The 18,742-nt window shown below is 42.5% G+C and overlaps 1 protein-coding gene and 1 pseudogene across 5 annotated transcripts in view; both read right to left on the bottom strand.

Moving 5' to 3' along the window:
* Positions 1 to 16,950, bottom strand: part of Ncoa6 (nuclear receptor coactivator 6) — an 83,915-nt gene extending 66,965 nt beyond the window's left edge. For all 5 annotated transcript variants that reach the window (XM_029474541.2, XM_021156359.3, XM_021156357.3 and 2 more), the window contains exon 1: positions 16,770 to 16,950. The gene's annotated coding sequence lies outside the window, so the exon portion shown is untranslated. The remainder of the gene's footprint in view (positions 1 to 16,769) is intronic.
* Positions 2,745 to 6,189, bottom strand: LOC110289939 (protein CDV3-like; annotated as a pseudogene).
* Positions 16,951 to 18,742: the final 1,792 nt, after the last annotated feature.

Here is an 18,742-nt window from a genome sequence, read left to right as displayed (position 1 = left end):
TGTTTTTTGTTTTTTTGTTTTTCGAGACAGGGTTTCTCTATGTAGCCCTGACTGTCCTGGCACTCACTTTGTAGACCAGGCTGGCCTCGAACTCAGAAATCCGCCTGCCTCTGCCTCCCGAGTGCTGGGATTAAAGGCGTGCGCCACCACGTCCGGCTCTGTATCCATTCTTCTGTTGTGGGACATCTGGGTTGTTTCCAGCTTCTGGGTATCACAAACAAGGCTGCTATGAACATAGTGAAACACGTAGTCATGTGGCACGGTGGGGCATCTTTTGGGTATATGCCCAAGAATGGTATAGCTGGATCTTCAGGTAGATCTATTTCCAATTTTCTGAGGAACCTCTAGATTGATTTCCAGAGTGGCTGTACCAGTTTGCAATCCTACCAGCAATGGAGGAGTCTTCCTCTTTCTCCACATCCTTGCCAACATCTGCTGTCATCTGAGGTTTTGATCTTAGCCATTCTGATTAGTGTAAGATGGAATCTCGGGGGTCATTTTGATTTGCATTTCCCTGATCACTAAGAACTTTGAACAAGTGCTTCTCAGCCATTTGAGATTCTTCTGTTGAGAATTCTCTGTTTAGTTCCATACCCCATTGGGTTGTTTCATTTTTTTGGAGGTTAGCTTCTTGAGTTCTTTATATATTTTGGATATTAGCCCTCTATCAGATGTGGTGTTAGTGAAGATTTTTTTTCCCAATCTGTAGGATGCTGATTTGTCTTATTGACTATGTCCTTTGCCTTATAGAAGCTTTCCAGTTTCATGAGGTCCCATTTATCAATTCTTGATCTTAGAGCATGAGCCATTGGAGTTCTGTTTAGGAAATCTCCCCTTGTGCCAATGAGTTTAAGGCTCTTTGCTACTTTCTCTTCTATTAGATTCAATTTATCTATCTGCTTTTATTTTATTTTAGGTTTGCTGTTTATTCAATGCTAAATGTTAAAGAGCTCTTACACTGTCGCAACCATGCCTGAGAACCCAAAGAAAGAAATGGTGCAATGGACAGCCTCATCCACCCAGGCAGTGTATTAAAACTTGATTCATATGCATTTTGATAATTCACAATCTTAAAAAATTATAACAAGACTTGCAATTTAACATCTGCTGCAGGTCTTCAGCGTTCCAGTACAGTGTGCCATTAAACAAACCTCATGATGTTTCTGTTCAAGTCTTAAACCATAACCCCAAACAGAATGTGTGTATGTGTCTAGCTGGAGTAAAGCATACTTTAAGGGAAGTTTGTGGCTCAAGGTGTGAGATTTCTTGTTAAGGTTTCTGGCGCCCAAATGAAGTCTTCAGTTTAACTAAGAATCTCAAGCCTCTAATCACCCAACCTCCTCCTGGCTGCTTCAGATTAGGCCAACATTCTTGCCCAGAAGTGGCATACAGTCTGGTAGGAGACACTGGCCTACACCTCCTGCTTCCCACACTGCTGATCACTAAACTGCAAGACATGCTCTCAAGCTGGGAAAACATCCCCCATTACCCGTTCCACTCCTGTCAGTAGTGAGCAAGTCTGAACTGTGTTCGACAAAGGGATTCATTTACAGAGAGAAACCCAGGCACTGCCATCGTATCACATAGTCATATGCCAATATAGAGTATGTGTACTGAACCATTTGTAGTGACAAAGTAGGTAACTGACAGACTATTTCATTAGGTAGAAAGAAATTTATCAGTAACCTCTTCTACGAGCCAAGTACTACTAGATAGTTAAATTGTAAACAACAGAAATTCTACATTACTGGCTATTCCCCTGTCTCTCCAAGTGAATACCAAACATACTCCCAAGGTGAATGTCAAGAGCTGGCTAAACAACGAATGGATCTACAGAATAGCCCATAACCTTCACATCTGGGGCACACACAAGAATTTATCAGACACCATGCCAGATTCATACACAACTTGGTGTTTTGTTCCTGTTGCTTTGAACGGTTAAAAGCCAGGTCAGTGAAACCCTCTCCTGAGCAGATACCACACTCTGTCCACAGCAGTGAGCAGACACCACACTCCATCCATAGCAGTTCAATTTAGATCTGATTAGGAGGCTTGAGCAGCACCTGAAGTGCAGCGGATCCCCTGTCTTTTATATGTATCAAAGGCTATCTGGTTCCACCTAAGAATTGGCAAATTCATAGGGCATTTCACAATTCCAATGCTTCTTTCAGACTATTTCTCCACACAATATGCCCTTAAAGGACTTACTACAAGTCGAAGCAAGGCCTTAATGTGTAACCAAACAAACACTATCTGAATGAAAAATTATTCAAAGAAACAAGACTACCCCCCACCCACTCCCCATTTGGTAGACTCGAGTTTGGTTGAATTAAACCCATAGTTACCTCATATAACTAAAAACTTAAAGTATAAATCATAAGCCCCACACAGATGATCCAAACACATCATTTCTGACAGCGGCTTGTTCCAGGGAGTCTAACATAGCCACAGCCTACAGAGTTTGCCTTAGGATGGGCACAGAACAGGTTAATTAAGGTCACTTAACTCTTCGTCTTTTACAGTGGATCAGAACCCAGATGGCTGACTTCTGAAGGCTCTCTGACAGGAATCCAATAGAGTTGGTTTCAAGGTTCACACAGACACTAATAGCTGTAACTTCATGTAGAAGTTGTGATCCACATGAAATCCACAACTAAGGGCAGCAAATCTGAGCTAGTCAACCTTGCGAAGGCTCAGCATCTGAACATAAAGATGTTTGAAATGGCCAATGGCTGCAGGTTTAGTTTTATATGCAGAGCAACTATGGAAACACTGTTGAATCTAATTCACAAATATTTAAGACAATAAAACACCCCTAAATCCAACACAAATCAAGATCAGCCATGACTCTTGAATTTCCATAGTGCAAAAGGGACAGTCACTAGACTTGAAGTCTTCAGTCAGTCACTGTAGATCCAGAAATCAAAACGATGAATGGCTGTTCTTGGTGGTTAGCTGTGGTCTAGTTACCTTGGAAGGCTTAGCAAAGACCATTCCTTAGCTGTACTGTGTGTGGCTGTACTTCTGATTCTCAAGCACAGCATACTGGTTGTCTAGCTGAAGCTGAAGGGCCTGGTTTTTTGAAACCTCCCCCCTACCTCTATTTTTGTGTCTTACTACTTCAAAGCTCTCCTCCATTTCTTTATCCCAAGGGAAAAGAAATGTAATCAGCAAATATTTCTTCTTCATTAGGGAATTTTGAAAGTATTCTTCCTCAAATTAAAAAAAAAACCAACAAAACAAAACAAAAAAAACCCCAAGATTAATCCTGGAGAGACAGGAAGGGAATACAAAAATCCTTATCAAACCATTTTAAGTCTTCAATTGATCAGAAAACATGTAATACTATACTGAAGCTCTGAGGTCCCATCTTCTGAATATTTTGGGACCAACTTGAAGACAACCAGAAAGAAGCTGTATAATGACATTCCTTCTAAGACTAACTTCTAAGTTTTCGAAGTTAGTAGATAATACGTCTTTATGCATAAAGAGCAACAATTCCCTCATTCAAGTAATGTTCTCATCATTCAACAATTTCTCCTCCCTTTTGCTTTGGGGGAGTGGTCTGATTAGATCAGGTAGAGGAAGATGTGTGTCAAGTCACTGCTATCCCAGAGTCCCCCACACATGAAGACAGAATGGAGAAGCAAGTCCAAGTAGAGGTCCAAATTCAAGCCAGCTGTGCTCTTAACAAGAGAAAAAGGCTGGGATTTACTTTAAAAACACCCAAAAAACTTTTCCATCTGATGCCATTTACATTTCTTCCCATTTTATTTACTTTTGAAATTCATGTCCCTAATAAGATGTAGATGTGCCATATGTGGTCATTTAACTTCAGGTAGTACTCATTTTAAGTACCTGTTCTGGCTCTCTACATGCTTGGCAGTGGACTACAGGGATGGGCACTGTGAATCACTGTGTATTTCTGGTGGTCCTTGTTGTGGTTAGCCTTGCCCCAGGAGGCCTATATACATCACTAGGCATTGTTGGCTCCAGGGTTTCTGTAACTGTTACTGGAGCAGGAGGTGCTTGTACCGAAGTGGTTTTATTCCAGGGACCTGGAGGGAGATTTTTCTGCTCCACTGCCACCTCTACCTTCTTCCCAATTATCTTCTGGATCTTCTCTCTTTTCATTATCATCATCTTCCTTTTCACTTATTTGCATTGTCTGAACTCTTAATCCACTGTAATTAACCTCTTTTTGCTGAAATTCTTTCCATTCATTTTCATCCTTCGTTATGGTCTTGCTGGCAGGGCCTGTACTCCCGCCATCTCCCAGCCTGGCACCAGAACCCAAGCTCCCGCTGTCACTCTCCTCATTGGCCGCCTGACTGCTCTGTTCCTTCTTCTTCTTGTCCCTCCTGGCAAAGAAGTTGTCCAGGCTCCGCTCTTCAATCTCAGCCATGGCCGCTGCCCAGATGGGTGAGATCTATCTGGTTTTATTGTTGAGGTCCTTGATCCATTTGGACTTGAGCTTTGTGAAAGGTGACAAATATGGATCTATTTTCATTTTTCTACACACAGACTGTCAGTTAGACCAGCACCATTTGCTGAAGATGCTTTTTTTTTCTACTATTGTATATTTTTGGCTTCTTTGTCAAAGATCAAATGTCTGTAAGTATGTGGCTTTATTTCTGGGTCTTCAATTCTATTCCATTGATTGACGTGTCCATCTCTGTACCAATAGCATGCAGTTTTTATCACTATTGCTCTGTAGTATAGCTTGAGATCAGGGATGGTGATTCCCCCAGAAGTTCTTTTATTGTTAAGAATTGTTTTCGCTCTTCTGGGTGTTTTGCCCTTCCAGATGAATTTGAGAATCACTCTTTCCATGTCTTTAAAGAATTGTGTTGGAATTTTGATGGGGATTGCATTGAATCTGTAGACTGACTTTGGTAGGATGGCCATTTTTACTATGTTAATTCTGCCAATCCATGAGCATGGGAGATCTCTCCATTTTCTGAGACTTTCAATTTCTTTCTTGAGAGACTTGAAGTTATAGTCATACAGGTCTTTCACTTTTTTGGTTAGAGATACCCCAAGATATTTTATATTATTTGTGGCTATTGTGAATGAAGTAACTTTTGAGAGTAGGTTCTCTCCTTCCACCATGTGGGTGCTGGGGTGCAAACTCAGGTCATAGGTTTGGTGGCAAGCACCTTCCCTGCTGAGCCATCTTGCCAGGCCTAAAATGATTCTTAAAATTCTCTAATTAAAACTGAACAATTATTTAAGAGAAAAAAAGATGTTGGTATTTGTAAGAGATGCATGCTGAAGACTTTATAGCATGATATCAAAATGTCTTTATTTTTGGTTGTGAGCCTAGCCTTTAACAGCTAAGCCATCTATCTCTCTCGCCCAAGATGTCTTTATTTTTGTATGGTTTAACACATTAAGAATATAGCCCCCCCCCCGAAAAAGAAGAATATAGCAACGAGCTGGAGAGATGGTTCAGTGGTTAAGAACACTGGCTGCACCCTATAGGTAGAACAACATTACAAACTAACCAGTACCCGGGAGCTCTTGACTCTAGTTGCATATGTATCAAAAGATGGCCTAGTCGGCCATCACTGGAAAGAGAGGCCCATTGGACTTGCAAACTTTATATGCCCCAGTACAGGGGAACGCCAGGACCAAAAAGTGGGGGTGTGTGGGTGGGAGGGTATGGAGGACTTTTGGAATAGCACTGGAAATGTAAATGAGGAAAATACCTAATTAAAAAAAACCAAAACAAACAAACAAAAAAAACAAACAACACTGGCTGCTCTTCCAGAGGACCCAAGTTCAATTCCCATCACCTACACGACAGCTCACAACTGTCTGTAACACTAGTGCCAGGGCATCTGACCCTTTCACCAATGCCCAGTGCACATTTAAAATAAAATTAAAAGAAAAGGAATATAGCAACATGTTGAACAGAGATGGCAGGCACTATTTAGGTTTTGTGTGTATGAAAATTTGTATGATAAAGTATTTAAAGCATCAGCCAGTCCCCTGCTAAACTGTGATATATTGCAACTGTGCTGCAAGTAAAACAAAATTGTAAAATCCAATATTAACTAGTAGCTAGTAGCAATAGAAACTGGTAGTCATTCTAAGGAATAATATGACAATGTGGCCAAAAAGTAGTATCCTTAGTCCTAATTCACTTAGTTTTAACTCACTTTAGGGAATATGATCTAGCAGAAAAATGGGAAGGGCATATAAACAGATATTACAAAAATACAATTGAGAACAGAAATAAAAACAAACTGAAAAAACACTTAAACATCAAATATATCAAGATATTGATATGTGGATTATTTTATATCCACTAAAAGTGAAATACACAGACATGACTAAAAGTGCATCAATTTTGTTACCAAATAATAAAAACAGTTTGAGGCCAGTGTGGTCTACAGAACTAGTTCTCGGACAGCCAGGACTACACAGAGAAACCCCATCACAAAAAAACAAAAACCAAACAAACCAAACAAAAAATCTGCAGTGACATCCTGCTCACAAACACTGTACAGCCACCAAAGCCACCACTGTGCAAATGTCCTAGACCTGAAACCCATGCCACCAACAAACTGCTCTGGCTTCATCTCCACAACTCAATACACCAGCAAACAGACACCTCACCATTCCATTGCCTAAATAACTTTCAACTTTTTTACATCCAGCATTCCCTTGATTCACCTCTTCATTTGTTGCAATCTTACTCTCTCATTCATTTATTTAGTCAATTTTTTGATTGTGTACGCGTGATGTGTATGAGACATATATGCCATGGTGCCAATGTAGAGGTCAGAAGACAAATTTGTGGAAAGCAGCAAGCACCTTTACCTACTAAGATATCTTGCTGGCTTATTTAGAAAATTTTAATTTAATAGCTCTGTGTCATCTCAAATGCTACCTATTAAGGCAGTGGTGGTGCATGCCTTTAGTCCCAGCACTCAGAGGCAGAAATAGGTGAATCTCTGAGTTTGAGTCCTTCCTGGTCCATAGAGTGAGTTCCAGGACAGCAGAGCTATACAGAGAAACCCTGTCCGGAAAAACAAAACAAAACAAAACAAACAAAGAGGAATTGTGTCCTCAGATCCACTTAAGGCTTTATTCTCAAAAAGGGGATTAATTTGAAATAGGAAACTAGTTAGGATGAGGAGACTCTAATCCAATGATTCTTATCTTTTTAAGGACACTTGGACATAGAGACACTGGGATACTTCCACATGTCAACAAAGAAAGAAACCAGAATATTGTGGTGGGAACAAACAGCACCAAAAACTGATGTAAGGTGGGAAGGGCGGCATAAGCCTCCAATCCTGGCATTCGAGGCTGAGGTAAAAAGGCAGGATTGTACCCAAACTCTGAGGAACCATGCCTTGTTGGCTTATTTAGAAAATTTTAATTTAATAGCATCTGAATAGTTCTGAATATATCATCTCCACATATGTTGACAAGTTAAATATACCACAAAATTTTTCTACTGAAAATCCATATTTGTTTTCTTGGTACTGGGGACCCAAGCCAGGCCCTTGAGCATTTGAAACAACCACTCTAATACTGAATTACATATCCAGTCCCAAAGACACTATATCATAGGAAACATTCATAGCTACTTATTATGTAAATTCATATAATATTGCTATGCACACATGTTGCTCTTAGCTAACTCCACAGTGGGCACTAAAGGGTTAAATACATTCTGTGGGGAGTGCTTACTCTGCCTTACTCTCTTCTCACTATCTTGGCCAGGCTGGGTAGGAAATAGAAATCCTCCTGAATATTGAGATTACAGGCATGTGCATGGCCCCTACCTAGCCTTGATTTTCTCTTAGTCTAGTAAAATGCAGTTTACCTAAAATCTTCCCAGCATTGCTGGCAATCGGAGAGAAAACAATGGTGCTTTTGAATTTCTCCAACTGTTTAAAGTTCTTCAAGTCTGGGGCTGGAGATTGCTCAGCAGTTAAGAGCATTGGCTGTTCTTCTAGAGTCTCTTTAAGTTCAATTCCCAGCATCCATATGGTGGCTCACAACCATCTGTAATGGGATCCAATGCCTTCTTCTGGAATGTCTGAGAAGTGTCTACAGTGTACTCAATACATAAAATAAGTAAATAAATCTTTAAAAAGTTCTTTAAGCCTATATTTTATAGAAAGGCCACGGAGTTACTTTCATAAAACAAATAAATATGGAAAAGGACCTTGTGAGATACTCAGCAGGAAAAGGCACTTGCTGCCAAGCCTGATGACTTAAGTTCAATCCTTTTGAGCCATACGGTAAAAGGAGAAAACAGACTCCTACAAGTTATCCTCTGACCTCATAACAAAATTCATAACCAAATATAATTTTAAAAATTAATAATATTGGAAGATACTTAACCCAAAGAACAACTTCCCAAAAGGAATCTGATACACAAATTCATCACTATTTCTTCCCATGAGATGTCTGTTTGATCTTCAAAACATGTAAATAAATGGGCACCATGGACTATACAGTCAACAAGTTTAGTATTAGTAAATGAGCTGGCTGATGAGAACGTTTTGTGTGCACACTGAGAATGCTGAAGTTAGACATCGATATCTACAGAACATAAATACCGATTTATAGCTCAAGTGCACTTTAAATGATTACTCCTACTCTAAATGATACAGAATAGGAAATCCCCCCCCCAAATTAACTATGTGTTCTGATTTGTATATAAAATTTAGCTTATCAAACTGTATGGCTGCCATTACTCCATCAAAGGGTTTTTTTTTTTTTTTTTTTTTTTTGGTTTTTCGAGACAGGGTTTCTCTGTGTAGCCCTGGCTGTCCTGGAACTCACTCTGTAGACCAGGCTGGCCTTGACTCAGAAATCCTCCTACCTCTGCCTCTCAAGTGCTGGGATTAAAGGCATGCACCACCACGCCCGGCTCCATCAAAGGGTTTTATTCCCTTTCTGTATTAATTTATATAAGCCTCTAGACATTTATTAGTTTAAAAAATATTTTACTAGTTACTATTTGTTTATGTATGCATGCTTAAGGAGCTCAGAGGGCTGTCAGATCTCCTGGAAATGGAGTTATAGGCAGTTGGAAGTTGCCTAATGTGGGTGCTGGAAATTGAACTCAGGTCCTCACACTCTGCAAGAACGAGATTACACACTTACTTGTTGAGCTACTGTTCCAGGTCTAGCGATTTATTAATTAACTCAACTCCTAGACACCCACCATATATATTTTTTAGAATAAAATAGAAAAAAATAAAGAAAATTAACAGTAAATAAATATGCTAGATTACACAATAGGTAGACAATGGAGACAAAGGCACAATGTAGGAGCAACACTTGGCCCAGCCCTCAAGAAGCATCCAAAGAGCAGGGAGGGAACAACCCAGCTCCATCACTTCTCTTTCTCCCTGCATTGGTCCAGTACTTCACAAAAGGGCTTCTCATCCTACAGTTTTCATTGCAACACTAAAACCTTTGATGGCTTCCCACTGTTTAGTCAATCAAGTCAAACTCCACAGCCTGAAACAAGAAGAAATAGAACATTCAAAGTCTTCCATGAACCAGGTGTGTGGCATAAACCTGCAATCCCAGCACTCTGGAGGAAGTCAGGAGTATCTCAAATTCAACACCTGGCCCAGAGAGAAGATATTTCAAAACAAAACAACAAACACAACCAGAACAGTCTTCCATGGTTCATTAGCATACAATGCACAAATTAGGAAGACAGGCTTTGCAACTAGACTGCCTGAATGCAAATTTATTATCAACTAATACCTATATTTCTTGCTTAGTCTATAAAAAGTGATTTTTAAAAACCAAAAGCTTCTTCAAGTTATTATGAAAATCAGAAGAAAGAAAGAAAGAAAGAAAGAAAGGAAGGAAGAAAAGGAAAGGAAAGAAAAAGAAAAGAAAAAAGCAAACTATTTGTGAAGTGCTCAGCTCTTGTGCAGCAAACCCTGAGCACTAGTGCTGCTCGGAGAAGTTTATCTATCACTATTGCTGCCATTCACTCTTCATTTTGAGCCTTATCTCCAAAAACACTGTGTAACAACCTGGTTTCCAGACAAACTAGACTCTTATTTTTAGGGTGCATGTGTCAAAGGAAAACTTTATTAAGTCAGTTTTCTCCTACTTTAATGCAGAGTTCTGGCCATCAAACTTGGATGGCAAGTGCCTTTATCTATTATCTTTATCTGTGTCACAAACTGGACTCTTTACTATTTGCTAAGCACACACCACTATACTCATGATGCATCAGTCTGTATAGTAGTATCATCTTCAAGAATTAAGATCGGGCTGGCGAGATGGCTCAGCAGGTAAGAGACTGCTCTTCTGAAGGTCCTGAGTTCAAATCCCTCTAGACATTTATTAGTTTAAAAAATATTTTACTAGTTACTATTTGTTTATGAATGCATGCTTAAGGAGCTCAGAGGGCTGTCAGATCTCCTGGAAATGGAGTTATAGGCAGTTGGAAGTTGCCTAATGTGGGTGCTGGAAATCGAACTCAGGTCCTCACACTCTGCAAGAACAAGATTGCACACTTACTTGTTGAGCTACTCAACAGTAGCTCAACACATGGTGGCTCACAACCACCGTAATGGGATCTGACGCCCTCTTCTGGTGCGTCTGAAGACAGCTACAGTGTACTTATGTATACTAATAAATAAATCTTTGGGCCTGAGCAAGCAGGGACTGAGTAAGCAGAGCCAACCAGAGGGAGAGGCGTTGACTAGAACAAGCAAAATATGTGTCCTATTCAATTTCCAACAACTACATGAAGGCTCACAACCATCTGTACAGCTACAGTATTCATATACATAAAATCAATAAAGAGATCCTAAAAAAAAAAAAGTTAAGCTCCTCACCATTCTTGATATTCCCTAACACACTACAGACACTTATCACACATACTCATCTTGGTGTCCCTCAGACTACAGTGCAGAGCTCTGGCCAGTTTGTGGCGTGCATGGCAGGTGTGAAATGTTCAGAGAATGCGCTCCTCCTTCCTCTCCCGTGGAACTATGAAGACATAGCATAAGTACAAAGACCTCTGTTTTGCAATAGTTTTTAAAGCTGGCTATCAATTTTTCTATCACCAGTGTGGTAATTTCTAATATAGCACAGCACCCAAAAATAGTAGATGCCTAAATATCCACAGAATTGAACTGAATTTTACCTCATCTTATAAATTAAATTCTCACTTTACTGTGTTCAAACTCATTCTCTTGAATATATTTTAGTATTTAGCCTGTCCACAAGTCCAAGTCTACTTTTAGTTATTCTGACCTTATCCCATTTGCTATATCTTAGTTTAGGAGACAATATTCAAAATCCAAAAAAGAAAGATTCAGAAAATCAAATGTCTATAGAGCATAAAACTAAATACTGCAGACCATGAGGAACTAGAAAATACACCTGCTAAGTATTGCTGAGTTTTTCTATGAAAGAATATGAGCTTAGTGTTGACAGATCTTCCAGGTTTTTAAGACAAGTCAGAAATTCAGGGGTTTGTGTAAAATTTTAAAGGCATTAAAAATATTGCATGAGCCAAACAAAATATGTGTGCAGGTCAAAGCCAGCCACAGGTGGCTAGTTTGTATCCTCTGCTACAAAATTACTGCAAAAGTGAGGAATTTGGGAGTTAAGGCAGCCCTAAACCAAGCAATTCCTTCCAACCATCTCAGCCTAGGTCTCAATCATTCTGACTTAATCTGAGAGCCAAATATATGTGACAATTTAGTGAACTATAGTGAATCCCTACTTTGTGCCAGGTGCTGGGGAGTGAGACCTGTACAGTGGCTATAAATAGCAGTTAACATTTATTGAACATTTTGTAAGTGCCAGGCACTATTTTGTGTTACATGAGTTAGTTTAATCCTTTTAGCAACTCTATTAAGATTAAGCGCAATTTTATTATTTCATTTAGGTATAATCACTTATCTCAATACCAATACTGACTAGTGCCTGCTTTCAAACTGGAAGCTTCTTGGTGGAATCTGGGTTCCTAATTTCAGCTTTCCTGTTTACTAATTGACCTGAGAGAGATTTACGTAACTTTGTGCCTCAGCTTTATCTTTAAAATGAATATATAAAGAAATATTTTAAAAAATAATCCAACAGAAAAATATAATCTAACAGAACAAGCCCCAGCCAGGTGTAAATTGTACAAACCTGAGACTACCTCAGTTAACCCACTCAGCAGATTCCAAGACAGTCAGTTTGCTATCACTTAACAATAAAAAGTAGCCAGGGGTCTATATCATATCATATTGCAGGTACACAGGGTGGAAGGGGAATCCAGCCAGAAGAGCAAAGATGGCAATTCTCCGTGGTGTAGAAATTGGACAGCAAAGTAAAGGCTGAACAACTAATGCATCCAAAATAGATCAGGGGTTAACAAACATTTGCAAAAGAGTCTTTTCAACTTTGTGAGCTGATATAAATTCTCTGTAAGAACTGCTCAATTCTGCAACTGGAAGCACTTACAGCCATGGATACTATGTAAATCAGTGTGGTTGTGCTTCAATGAAACATTGTTTACAAAACCCAGGTTGGCCGACAAGATTTAACCTATGAGCTAGTTCGGTGTTCCCTAAGATAGGAAACTGTGACTCCTACACTCTAGGATTATTCTTTGCATCCTGCCACTACCTTTTATGTCAGCTGACACCTCTAATTTCTAACCAAATACTATACTTCATTTAACAGCTTTGGAATGGTAAAATACAAAAATGAAAACAACAACAACAATAACAAAAATCTACAACAATAACAAAACAAAACCCCTCTAACTTATTATCTGTGACAATTTTCTATTCATTTTTATTTCACTGGGAAAACAAAATGTTTTTGACAGTCATCAAATTATAGTTTAAAATACTCCCTTATCATTCACAGTACCGGTTATCAACACCTGAAATAGCTAATTCTGCTCAGTATCTACTCTCTGAACCTTAATTTTGGCCCTTATTGTTTCTTTCCTTTCTCTTCAGTCTATCCTCCATATCTGAAAAGAACATTTATTTGTGTTTGGAAGATAGCTCCGTTTGTAAAGTGCTTGTCTCCCAGGCATGGGGAGCTTTGTTCCATCCCAGGAATCAATTAAAACAAAGTAAAACAAACACACACACACACACACACACACACACACACACACACACACACAGGTATTTTGGTGCACAGTTGAAATCTCAGTGCTGAAGAGACAGACAAGCAGTAAACTTGTGCTTACTGGCCAGCTAACCTACCCTGTTTGACAAATCCCAGCCCATCAGGAGACCCTGCTAATAAATGGACAGAGTGATAGATAGATAGACCAACTAATAGACAGACAGATGGCTGCATGCCAAACTGAACAGTGCCTAAGAAAAACAACAGAGCCTGAACTCTGGGTTGTACAAGTATGAGCACACATGTGTGTGTGCTCTCTCTCTCTCTCTCTCTCTCTCTCTCTCTCTCTTTCTCTCTCTCTCTCTCTCTCTCTCTCTCTCTCTCTCTCTCTCTCTCTCTCTCACACACACACACACACACACACCGGGGGGGGGGGGGGGGCGGGAGGGGGGGAAGCATTCATCTCCTAAAAATTAAAACCTCATTATATACTCACCCTCTGAAAAATCTTGACTGCCCCATCCTCAGGTGAGGAAGAGTCAGGCTAAATTCCTCAGTCGAGTCTTTTATCAACCTTCCTTGTCTTGTCTCTGATCATACCTGCATATATACTGTTCTCAATTTTATTGTCTCTGAAATTAAGTACTTCTTAATGTGCTGGTAACACATTAATATATAAGACTTGAAAGACGGCTCAGAGCCGGGCGTGGTGGCGCACGCCTTTAATCCCAGCACTCGGGAGGCAGAGGCAGGCAGATTTCTGAGTTCGAGGCCAGCCTGGTCTACAAAGTGAGTTCCAGGACAGCCAAGGCTACACAGAGAAACCCTGTCTCGAAAAACCAAAAAAAAGAAAAAAAGAAAAAAAAGAAAGATGGCTCAGGTGGTAAAATGCTTGTCCCACAGGTCATAAAGACCTGAGTTTGGAATCCTAGTCCTAACAAAGGCAGTGTGCCCATCTGTAACCCACTGCTGGAGGGTAGAGACTGGCAGGTTCCTAAAGCTCCTTGGCTACTGAGCCTACCTGGATCAATAGGATAGAGGGTTAGTGAGAGGCCCTGTCTCAGAAAATAAAGTAGTTAGGACTGTAATACACAGCTCAGTGGTTAAAGGCACTAGATGTCACATCTGATGACCTGAGTTCGGTCTGGCTGACTGATATAGGTGGAGAGAGAAGTGATTCCCACAAGTTGTCCTCATATTTCCACACGTATGCCCTCACATTCACCCACATACACAAATAACTAGAGAACAGAGAATAAAATGTCAAGGTAAAAACAAAAATAATAAAGCAGAGAAGCAATCAAGTAAGACACCGAAGCCAACCTGTGGTCTCCACACGCATGCACACATACTCACATACTATATACACACCCATCTAGTGCAAGGGCTATCATTCAGAACAGCAGTGGTGACCCAGACTGAGCAAGGGCCTGAGGTTCATCCCCACCACCACAGTCACAGAAAGCTTTGTGTGCAGATACATCAGCATAGATCATTTTTATATTTAGTAACTATTATAATGTAATTGCTTTTCTTTGTAATCCAATGTACTTTATTTTATACAATTAAAAATATTATTTTGAGAAAGGTCCATATGGTTCACTAGATGCTACAGGGGCCATGGCACACATAAGACCAGACCTCTACATTGGGAAGGCTCAGAAAAGTTGCTGTTGAATATACCTAAGGCATTTAAAATCCTTACAAGTTCTTTTGGCTAAAAGTCCTTTTTGTGCTTGGACCTTATGTTGTATGCTAGGCAGATATTGTACCATTACTACATCACTAACCCCTGAGACACAGCCTTGAAAGCAGTCTCCTGCCTCAGCCTCCTGTGCAGAAATTATAAATGTGAGCCACTGCACCTGGCTTCTAAAATTTTTTGATTATGTAGGGCTCTGTACTGTCATTCCTTCTATATTCATTGACAATGGATTCCTGGACCTCCTAAGATATCAAAATAATTTTCTGAAGTGGTATTTGTCTATCCCCTATACCTGTAACACCCAATACAATATAAATGTCATGTAAACAGTTGTTAAGCTGTCTGTCTAGTTTAGGGTAGAACGACAAGAAAAAAAAAGGTATATTTAGCACAGATGTAATTTTTTTAAATGAAATGTTTTCAATTTGTGATTCGTTGAAGCTGTAGATGCAAAATTCAGGGACATTAAAAGTCAACTATATATCACTGGGTGATTGATCTCCTGGTCCATTTAAACTTTGAATTCCCTATAACACAACTCAAAGAGAACATGATGGAAAGCCTAGGTCTGTTTTTCCTTGTAGGCTTTTCGTGTTCTTTGCTGTGCAATTACCATCTTTTAACTCTACAAAGAGTTTCTTTGTTGATGCTTTTTTGTACCAATGGTGATCTAGAATATAGCCAATAATCGATTATCTATAGTTTTTGAATCCCACTCAGCCTGTGTACTGACAAACGTGCTCAAACAAAACTTAAAGGCTCTCTAATATATGGTATCTTTTGGCTTAGTAAGATTCTTTGAGGAAACATGTTACTGAGGAAGCAGTAGGCCCCATCCAGGAGCCCCATTCACCAACATGACCTGTCTTGGGCAGACAGCCTTTCTAGGTCTTAGGCTAAAATCACTACTTGATCTGAAAGCATGACACGATATCCAAAGCACAGTAGTTTTTCCATACTCATGCTTCATCTTTCTAACTGGTTTCAACAAGACCTTTCAGATGACCTCCTCAGGTGACCCTGCTCTTTAAGCAGCGCCTGTCCCCTTCCAGGAAAGACACTTTGGGTCACCGCCCCCTAACAGTCGGGTCCCTCCTTTTAAAGACAACTGCTTAAGTTGCTAGAGGTTCTCTCCTTTCCTAACCAGCTCCACTCTGTACCTTCTGCTGTCTGCCCAGCTCCTACATCCCACCCCCCGCCACCCTTTCTTTCCTCATCAAGTTCTTCCCTTTTCCTGTTGCTGCCTCCAACCGGACTCCTCAGGCTCCTCGGGGCTCATAGGTCCTGAGACCCTTGGGAGTCATAAAGGCTGGCCATTCAGAGCCAGGACCTTTCCAGACTGATTCCCGCGTCAGTACCCGACTCTGATCCTAGCGTTCCCAACCCCCTTTTCTAAGCAATCACCTCCTGTGCATGCAAAGAACTATTCGAGCTCTGACAGCCAGGACTCGGCCCCCAAGCCGCCTCCCCTGCCCCTGGGTATGACTCCGGGGCTCGGAGCACTGCGCACGGCCTAACCCAACTCCACCGCCCACCACCCCCTCAGCCCACCAACCCCAACGCGGGTCCCGTTCGCTCCCGGGGTCTTTTTCTCCGCGCTCCTAACCCCGACCTCACACCCCGATGGAGCCCGCTGTTCGGCCTGAGCGCCACCCCGCTCAGTCCCCCGGCCGCCCTGCACTCCCGCAGTGCCCCGACCCCGCGTCCCGCACCCTCCCCACCGCCACCCCGCCGCTCCCGCCCGCGCCCCGCCCGCAGGCCCCGGGCCCGCTCCCCAACATGGCGACGGGGACACGAGCGCGGCGGCGGGTGGGGCGGCTGCGGGCCCGGGCCGCACTCGGGCCGAGCAGCACGGCCGCCCGGCGCCATCTTCGCGCGCCGGGCCCGGGCGGCGCCTCCTCCCCACGAAGCCAACCGGGCCCGGCCCGGGACGCCCGGCAGGCCCACCCCTTACGGGCCAGCGTCGCCGTCGCCTCACCTGAGCGCGGCCCCGGCCCTCCCGGGCGGGCCTCGCAGCGCCGGCCCGGGCCGTGCGTGCCCACCGCCCTCGGCACGTCTGTCCACCCGTCCTCGCGTGTGCCCGTCTGTCCGGCCGTCGGCGCCCGGCCGCCCGCAGCCCGACCCGGCAGGGCCTCAGGGAGCCGGTGGGGAGGGGGGGGGATGGGCCGGACCGGGCCGGGGAGGGAGGGGGAGGGAAGGAGAGAGGGAGGGAGCGCGGCGGGGGCGGGGCGGGCCCGAGGGGCGGGGCCCTGCCCACGTGATCGGGCGTCCCCTGGCGCGCAAGGTGGAGCGCGCGAGCCTGAGAGCGAGCGAACGAGCGTGCGAGCTCCGGTGCTGGGTCCGACCTCGGTGTGGTTAGACGTTCAGCGCAGTCCCAGCGGATGGATATGTATGCTGGGTACGTTAATGCTCCATGCCTCAGTTTGATCATCCCAACTATGGCGATAACAGTATTTCCCGGCGCAGAAGAAATGGGGGAAAAGACTTGGAAAGCATTTGACACATCGGGCTATTATTGCCATTATTAGCATAGGATCCAAGAACAGTGGCGATAAAGAATACCTTCATTATTCTCTTATAAATAGTTCCCTACTCTGTCCCACCACCACCTTAGCAGACTCAGTAGGTGCTCACAAAATGTAATTGTTGAGTGAACAAGTGTGGGCGGGCCACTGGCCTCTCTTCTCTCTTCCCAAAGTTGGGCTGGGCCTGGATTCACTTAAATCAGTTCTTACCACTTAGCTTCACGATTTTCTTTGCCCCTCTGAATCTCAGCTTCTTCCGCTGTAAGGGAGGCCAGGCAGGTGTTAGAGCAGGTGGAGTCTTAACTCAGTTGTATTGTCTGTATTGTCTCTGAGAGAGGGGCCTGTAATTCTTTCATTCCACAGATATTTCTTGCGCACACACTTGCGCACTTAGACTAGCACAGGAGTCACCCTCACTTCCCCCAATGTGCCCCTCTATTATTTTTCTTGTCAGCAATATTCCTTAGTCAGAAATCACTCTCTTACTAAAAATGATTCGACAAAATCTAGATTTTGTGTGTGTGTGTGTGTTTTGAAAGCAGGAGAACTTTTTGAGAGGAGAGAGGACTGGGGGGAGGAAGTAAGGAAATGTGACGTGAATATAAACATGATATACATGTATGAAAATCTCATAATGAAGCCTATTAATATTTTTATAGATTTAAGTTTATGTATATGAGCGTTTTGACTGTGTGTATATATGTGCACCACCATGCCTGGTGCCTGTGGAGGTGTCAGATCTGGGAACTGGAGTTACAGCGAGTTGTGAGCTACCGTGTGGGTGCTGGGAATGGAACCCTGGGGCCTCTGGAAGAGTGGTTGGCTACTGAGCCATCGCTCCAGTTCCCCAAATCTTTTTTTTTTTAATTAGAAAACCCAGGCAGGCAAGATGGATTAGTGGGTAAATGCACTTGCCCTACGATGCCTGGTAACCTGAGTTCCGTCCCTGGAGCCCCACATGATGGAAGGAGAGAAAACGACTCACACTCCTTGGCTTCTGACCCCTGAGTATGTGCATGCGTACACAAACAGTAAATTTTTCAAAAATATTTTATGTATATAATTTTTTTTTGTCTGTGTATATGTCTGTGCATCACAAGAATGTCTGGTGTCTGCCTCTGGAGTCCAGAAGAGAGTGTTGGATCCCTCGAAACGGCAGTTACAGATGGTTGTAAGCTACTATGTGGGTGCTGGGAACTGAACCATTGAACTGTGCCATACAGCCATTTTTTTTTTTTTTTTTCTGAGACAGGGTTTCTCTGTGTAGTCCTGGCTGTCCTGGAACTCACTCTGTAGCCCAGGCTGGCCTCGAACTCAGAAATCCGCCTGCCTCTGCCTCCCGAGTGCTGGGGTCAAAGGCGTGCGCCACCACTCCCCAAGCCTTTTCTATTTCACTCTGGCATATTAACCCTATGACATAGTGGGT

This window comes from Mus caroli, unplaced genomic scaffold (genome assembly GCF_978045245.1).
Source record: "Mus caroli unplaced genomic scaffold, Mus_caroli_1 scaffold_2, whole genome shotgun sequence".
Lineage (NCBI taxonomy): Eukaryota > Metazoa > Chordata > Mammalia > Rodentia > Muridae > Mus > Mus caroli.
This window is presented reverse-complemented; position numbering and strand designations above follow the sequence as displayed.